This window comes from Nipponia nippon, unplaced genomic scaffold, assembly GCF_047370975.1.
Source record: "Nipponia nippon isolate SJK-2023a ecotype South Korea unplaced genomic scaffold, ASM4737097v1 scaffold_9, whole genome shotgun sequence".
Lineage (NCBI taxonomy): Eukaryota > Metazoa > Chordata > Aves > Pelecaniformes > Threskiornithidae > Nipponia > Nipponia nippon.
This window is the reverse complement of record NW_028262413.1, coordinates 13628018-13635319: the sequence shown is the minus strand read 5'-3', so window position 1 is coordinate 13635319 and position 7302 is coordinate 13628018. Positions and strand designations below refer to the sequence as shown.

The window sequence follows — 7302 nt, the reverse complement described above, 5'->3', positions numbered from 1 at the left end:
GCAGTCTGGGTGCAAAGTGGTTCTCAATCATAAGTATTAGTTCAGACAGGGTGGGTTATCCAAGTGAAGGTTGATTATGCAGAGGAGATGATTTTGTGGTTCATAAGTATTTACTGTCCAGATATGCCAATTTTTTTCTTAGCCTTTTTCAAATATATCATAATTTGCTTTACATGCACATGTGTGAAAAAGATAATGCCCTTATGGAATATTATGTTTTACATAATGTGATAGCTTAACTTAGCAGTGATCAAAAACAGACACTCATCACTTGCCAGCCAATACCATGCTGTTTGCAAATGGAACAGGAGAAAACCTCTGCATCTCGGAGGCTCTGACAGGTAACTGCGAGGAAGTTTTTAACAGCCCTTGGAGCTGAAATGAAGGGCAGCTTTCACTGCTTTTTCATTTTTGAGGCGGCAGGCAGTGACTCTTGCCTACTAATGGACAGTGCTGATTAGCACAGCATCTTCCCACTCGTGTGGGACCTTTAATTTTCAAAGACCACACAGTTCTTTTTCTAATATTTTTCTTGTTTCTCTCTGGTTACTGTTGGAACTGCTGCATCTTCTCTGAGCTCCTGGGCACTATGAGACACCTCCTAGATGTTGAATCTTGTCATTTTTGATAAATCTCTGTGAACCACAGAGCTCAGCTGAAATTGCAGCTCAGCATCCTGAAGTGCCGGTTTAATCTATTTCTAGCATTGGAAAAAAGGGGGGGGGGGGAGCAAAAAACCTCACAGCTTTATACCAGTAATAACGATGGAAACGAATTGGCTTTCAGAAAATAATTTAATCCCTGGAGTATTGCAGATGGCTTTTGAGTCTCATGTTTAACAAAGCCTAAGGTAGGGGAAGTGTCCTATTGTTGTGGCTTGTATTAAAAAAAACTAAACCTTTTTCCTCTAAAAGTTCATTAAAGTACAGTTTTATTTTACTATTTTCCAGACTGAAGCTGCAAGTGGAACAGCCTTCTCTTGGAAATCCTGGGGATTGTTTTTACCTTAGCATCATCGGATCACTTCTTGTGTACGCGCCCTTCATATTGTTTTATCTGAGCTTGTGATCTGAAGGGATTTGAGTATTAATCATGACAGTGGAGAGGCCAACGGCACTTCTTTTTAAGAGATGATTGATTACTCACCAGGAGAGCTAGAGAAAGCTTTTAAAGACAAAAATGGGGTGCTGGCTACCTATTTGCCATTGGAAAGCCAGCAAAATTAAGTCTCTATGTCTTAGTCTTTGAAATTTCCCTCTGGATTTACAAGGGTAAGAGAACAAATTTCACTACTGTTTTCATAATTCCATCTGGGTTAAGACAGTCCTTAACGCAGCAGTTGCCGTCAAATTAAATGTCAGACGAATGCCACAGAAGATGAGAATTAAAATTTGGATGCCACGTCTGCCTGATTCTCAGGATCAGACAGAGTTTATTTCCTCGCAGATGCTAATCAGCAGCTTTGCTGGCTCTGGACAGGCTCCAGCTCTCCAAGAGGCCATGGACAGAGTTTCTGGATGTCGCCACGGGCTGATGGTAGACAGGTCTGTGGTTGTGTGCCTGCAGTAAAATGGTAAAACCCATCCTTCTGTTTCAGCCTGCTGTCTTTCTCAGGCCAGCGAATTTCATACTTATAAGTTGCTTAAGGTGTTCTAGGACAAGCCCCTTCTTTTCACATATTTTTACTTGTGCATTCCCTCTGTGCCTGGACATCTCCTTTTTTTGTGTGTGTGTGTTTGGAAATCACTGGTTCAAATTAAAACTATTCAGTATGATGTCTTGTCAAGGTTCATGCCCTTCAAAACAGCATCCCTGTTTTAATGATTGGGTTGCTTTAGGTTTCTCTCCAAATACCATTAATTATCTAGAAAATCTGCAAGTGTATCTATAAGTATATAGAGTATACAGAGGTACCTGTAAACGTATCTATAAGTGCATTTAGGCCAGGTATTAGGAATAAACAGGATGACCACCTGTTTAGCATTCAAGTTTGTCTATCTAAACTACCATTTTCATTTGTACTGTGGTTGTGACATATAAATCAATGCCCACAAAATAGAATTGCTTTGTCTAATAATCCTTTGTGCCAAGATTATCAATAGTTCATTAGTCTTGCTTTGCATCTGTCAATAAAAGGTGCAATTGAGAAAAAGAGAGCTCAAGGAAAGAAGTGAGTATATTCTATATGGGAAGATGTCTTCCACTTTGGCCACCCTTTCTCTCCTTTTGACTGCAGGCTGCATGGTGTGGTTGCAACATACGCACAGCTTTTTTTCTCTTGAAACACCTTAGAGGCTGGTATAAGGTTTCATTTATTCCTGAAGAGCCCAAAAGGGCTCTCGAGTCTCTGAGCTACATTCACACCATGAAAGCACATGTGAGAAAATTCCACAACAGGATCAGTGATTATTTTAGCTGTCCTTCGGGTTTTGCCACTCATCCAAAAGGCGCTCGTGCAAAGGCAAGTTGTCCCTTCCTGGCTAGAAATCAGTTTGCCTCTTACCAAGGTGACAGCATGCTACATGCTGACTAATGAGTGTCCCTTCCTGGGCCATCTAGGTGCTCCCAACTCATTACCCTGGTCTATGTATCTTGACACGAGAGATTGGATGTTACCCCAGCAAGGTGGCATGGCTTCAGGCAATAATATTTTACTCACATAATCTTGCCAAGTTCATCTTAGCAGCATTTTGTGATCTGGTTCCTCTCGATGTGTGTCACTAAACTCTATGCAACGTGCCAGAGACAATGTATGTACCACTTCTGTGTCAAAGTTGACCAAACAAAACTTCAGCACACCCTTGGTAGTTTCAGCTTTTTATCAATTAGAACCCCACATAGTTTGACAAGGAGGTCAACAAATAAATCGTGTCATTAATTAGATACCGAATAATTAGTTGATGGCTCCTGGGATGCTGCTTGATTTCTTTCACCACAATCAGTATATAGTTACAGCAAGTTTTACTAATGATCAGCATGCAATAGTTTCAAAATTCATCAAACCAGTAGGTGTTGAGTGGTGGAGTGAAACATCTGCTTCACAAAGGTGTTTGGAAGTCCCAGTCTTCTGCAGCGCCGGTGTACAGGACAGGAGCCTTGGCTGGGTGTACTTAGTTCTCGTGGTTACTTGGAGGTTGAGCTAGAAGGTGCGGTAGCACAGTTGTGCCCATCATCCTGCAGCCAAGAAAGCTCCGCAGGCTGGAGGCTGGGTTAGATGGCTGCAGTCTGGAGCTCCACCATGACCCTATGGTTAGGGTACGTGAGTTGATTCAGAACATCTAAGTGAAGCAGAGAGTTTATATAGCCCCATAAAGAGATTGCAAAGACCTCAAGAGAGATGTAGAGTTTATTCTGAAAAAAGCAGCTGAGACAGAACCCTCTGGCCTTCTGGTACGCTAGAAACAATTTTTTGAACATATACGTACCACATGTAGGTAGTTGAGTAAAACCAGTGAAAAGTTTTGACTGAAAAACTATTTTGTCAGCATATTGTTTCAATGAATGTTTCATGAAAGCCTTTTGATTTCTTCAGGTTTTCCTGTTAGAAGAACATCGATCATGGTTTTGAGTAATTCTGGTGCAAGAAAATTCTTCTACCAATTCATTTTATTTCCTTTTCCTTTTTGCCACAGGAAAAAGTACAGAAGATTGAAAAGCTATAATATCTTCAGAATATAAAAAACATTTTTCTATGCCATTTGTTTCACAATGTACTGCTGAAAATGACAAATGGAAAAAAAAATAAAATTACAAACTAAAAAAAAAATTATTTTGAATTTTCTCACAAAATAGGTTTGCCTTTTTTGAAAAGTCAATTTTATTCATATGTAAGTTAGAAAAGTGATCTGGTACTGCTAGGCTACAGTTGAATAAAAAAGATTGTGTATAAAGGACTGAGTGATTTTAAACTTCTTCTTGTGTTACGGTATTTTCTATCGATATTTCATCACAAGAAGTTGGTGCAGAGACTTTGAGTCTCACTTACCTGGCTCAGGTAAGCTGTCTCTCTGTTAAAGTGTCATTCTTCGATGGTCTTCTCTGCTGATAAAAGTTAGCAAGGGGAATGAAAAGGGACAAATGCTCATAGCTATCCAGAAAAACAAGGAGAGAATGAAAGCATTTTGGTTCCTTTTGAAACGACATCTCTTCCCTTCTGGCTGCAGGAGTCCCTGCAAGCCCTATATGTGTCTCCCACGATTCATGCACCTACCGACTCCAAGGTGCCAAGATGCATTGCTGTCGGCAAATATTGCCCGCGACTGCCTTCTCCTGTGATTACCTACTTTGAATGTGGCAGTGAAAAGTAGTTTCATTAGCAAGTGATGCTCTGGGCTTGTGAGGAATGCTTGAAAATCTGTATTCATGAGAATTAATGATGGGAAATTTCTAATCGTTCCTCTGCTCCAGGCCAAATGCAGATATTATTCAGAAAGATTATCCAGTGGAGTCAGCTTAAACTGGGCTTTCCTCAACTATCCTAGATTTTTTTGAATGAAAACTCTGCAGTGGCTTCACTCCACCAAAATAAGAAAAGTTGTCTCCAGAGCTACTGTGTAGTGCCATGTGGTCAGCTGACAGCAACGGCAGCAACAGACAAGACTAAGCAATGGGAAAACGGGACAGTTAGAAGGTAAGAGGATATCTGGCACATTTATCCACTGTCTGCATCTTGCAAAGCTCTTTCAAAGCCTGACTGTAGCTCGGACTGTCACGCTGTGTTTGAAGACCAGATCCAAGAAATGACTCAGGGTCCATCTGTGTTGCCAAGTAACTTCACTCCGTTGTTTGCTCCTGGTCTTTGCCATCTGATTGTCCATGCTAGGTGCTGTTTTGAAGTGAGCCAGCTAGTTTCCTCCAAGAGGAGACTCTCCAGGGCTGCTGTCACAGATGCAATGTGTGTTCTTATCATCATACTGTCTCACAGCTCTGATGAGCTGTGAAACATCTCTGGTATCAGTTATCTTGGACCAATGTCGTCATTCTGCCATAGGATTGCCTTACGGGTCCCAGTAGGTGTGCAGTGCGGATGAGGCCATCTCATTCAAGAAGGAATCAGTCCTGAGCAATGCCCTCAAATGCCATAGGCCAAAGAAGGAAGCAATTGTTCAAGGTTGGACTGATGAGCATACAACAGGGATGGTTTGCTCTGACCATATGGCATTGCTGTGCCCATTGTGGGGAGTTGCCTTAGTTGTGAGTAATGCATGGGTTTAGTAATAATTTAAAATTTACAGCATACTATGAAGGTAACGTTGTATGGGAATCCACAGCTATATTACCTTTTCTAGCGTTATCAACAAATATAGCCTTTCTTAACAGCCTTTCTACCCTTTTGCGTTGCGATTTCTTTTTGAATGTGTTATAAATAGCCAATGCTCTAGATCGGGTCAGTTTCCTAGGGAAGTAAGTGCATGCCACATATATTAGAGGTTAAATTCTTCCCTGCCTTATACTCACTCAGTACAGCATTAGGGGAGGTGTAAGGCAGGAAAGAACTTGATACTGTGTACAGAAAGTAATTTTAAAAAATTACACTAATTGCATTTTTAGAAACCATTATAAGGTCAATTTATTTTGTCAAATGACCAGTAATTAATTTTACAGAAGATGTTAAAGAGAGTGAACTCTAAACTCTCTGCTCTAACTTGGACTTTGACATTAAAAGTATAAGACTTGAGTGTACTGGGCGTTCAGAGATATGCTCAGTGTTGACTGAGTGATGTGTCATGGGGAAAGAGATGGCAGGGCAGCGGAGAGACTTCGGAGCTTCCTTTAAACCTGCCAGCAGTGGTCCAGCCACGCTGCTGCCCAGCACAGCGCAAGCTGATTTCTTTCATCAGAAGCTGGCCAGTGTGCCTTGCTGGTGCGGCACCTTTCTTTTTGTGCCTCTAGTCCTCCAAAGGTTAGGAAGATGGATTCTCTGTGCAGGGCAAAAGACAAAGCATGAGGGACGCATGTAATTATATGGCAATTCTGTTGTTTTTTCCAGAAATACTAACCGACAACTAGTCATCATCCAGCACAAGGCACTGTGTGTTTCTTCTTGTCTGCCATCTGCCATGGTTGCCCTCTTCCCTGCCTACTTGTGATAGAAGAATTGTCGTCTTCTCCATCCTGCTAAACTTCCTGGACAAGTGATCCCCCTTGTGCCACTGCTGGACCAGTGTCACAAGGCTGCTGAGAAAACCTGGAGGAGATGGGTATAAATGCTGACCTCCCTGCAAGATACACATCACCCACTGATGCTTCAGTTTAGCTCCTCACTCAGAAATCTCTCTTGATTCTAATAAAGAAACCAAAACAAAGTGAAGTTTGAAGAAACTGTAATCTGTCTTATGCACTGGTGATACAAAATCCCTCTCCTCACTGGCTGTGGGAATTGTGCTCCAAAATTCACAGCAGTAGACTCTTTCATACTGCTGATGTACGTAATGTAATTTACTCCTTTCCCATAATGAAAAATCTTTAGATACAGGTGAAAAAACCTTCGACCTATTTTGACCCTATGGAAGGTCAAAAGAAAAGCCTAACTGATTTAACACTGCCTTTTTTTTTGAAGGATGCTATCCATACTTTGGTTTAACAATCCAGCATAGAAGAAAACAGCATGACTTGAGCCAAGGAGAAAAGTAGAGAGAGTGAATAACGACAGCACAAATCAGCAGTAAAGAAGCAGTCTGCTGCAGCACCTGTACAGAAAGCCCGAGGCCAGCGAGGAAAGTGGCAGAAAGATTGCAGTGGGAAATGGCACGGGGAGCACCATATGCACCAAGCACCAAAAGGCTGAGAACAGCATTTTAAGCTATCCTAAAGGTGGGGGAAATGTCTCTGTCCTTGAGTAAGGGCAAAGAGAGAGGAATTTTTGAAGATGGACAGTTCCAGACCATACTTTTAACGTTAGGCAAGTGCATGTTTGATTTTATTTAAAATACCGTGTGTTGATGCTAATGAGGCACTGTAGATGTTCACAGGGACGCAATGTGCAGATAGGAATCTAGCACAGCTGTTGGGTATTTCTTTAGATGAGAAGTGAGTACTGATATGGTTGCATGAAGTTTACAATAAAAAGCAATCCATTAGTCAATCCACCAAATTAACGACTTTGCATGCAAATTAGGGAGAGCTTCTGTTTTGCTTTGTTTGCTGTGTTCTTGTTTTAGATAGTTTGATGCAGAAATTGTTTAAAGCAGGAATATAGTTGAATAACATTCTCAAAATAGCCTCTGCTATTACTATTAGGATGTTTACAATCTATGTAATGCTAGATTTTTCTACTAAATATATTTTCTTTGTAATTATGAA

General features: G+C 41.1%; 1 long non-coding RNA gene across 1 annotated transcript; it reads left to right on the top strand.

Moving 5' to 3' along the window:
* The first annotated feature begins 590 nt into the window (after window positions 1–590).
* Window positions 591–6235, top strand: LOC148050102 (uncharacterized). Its single transcript, XR_015701576.1, has 4 exons — window positions 591–1031; window positions 1447–1544; window positions 4482–4630; window positions 5990–6235. It is a non-coding gene; the product is annotated as an uncharacterized LOC148050102 (long non-coding RNA).
* The last annotated feature ends 1067 nt before the right edge of the window (window positions 6236–7302 follow it).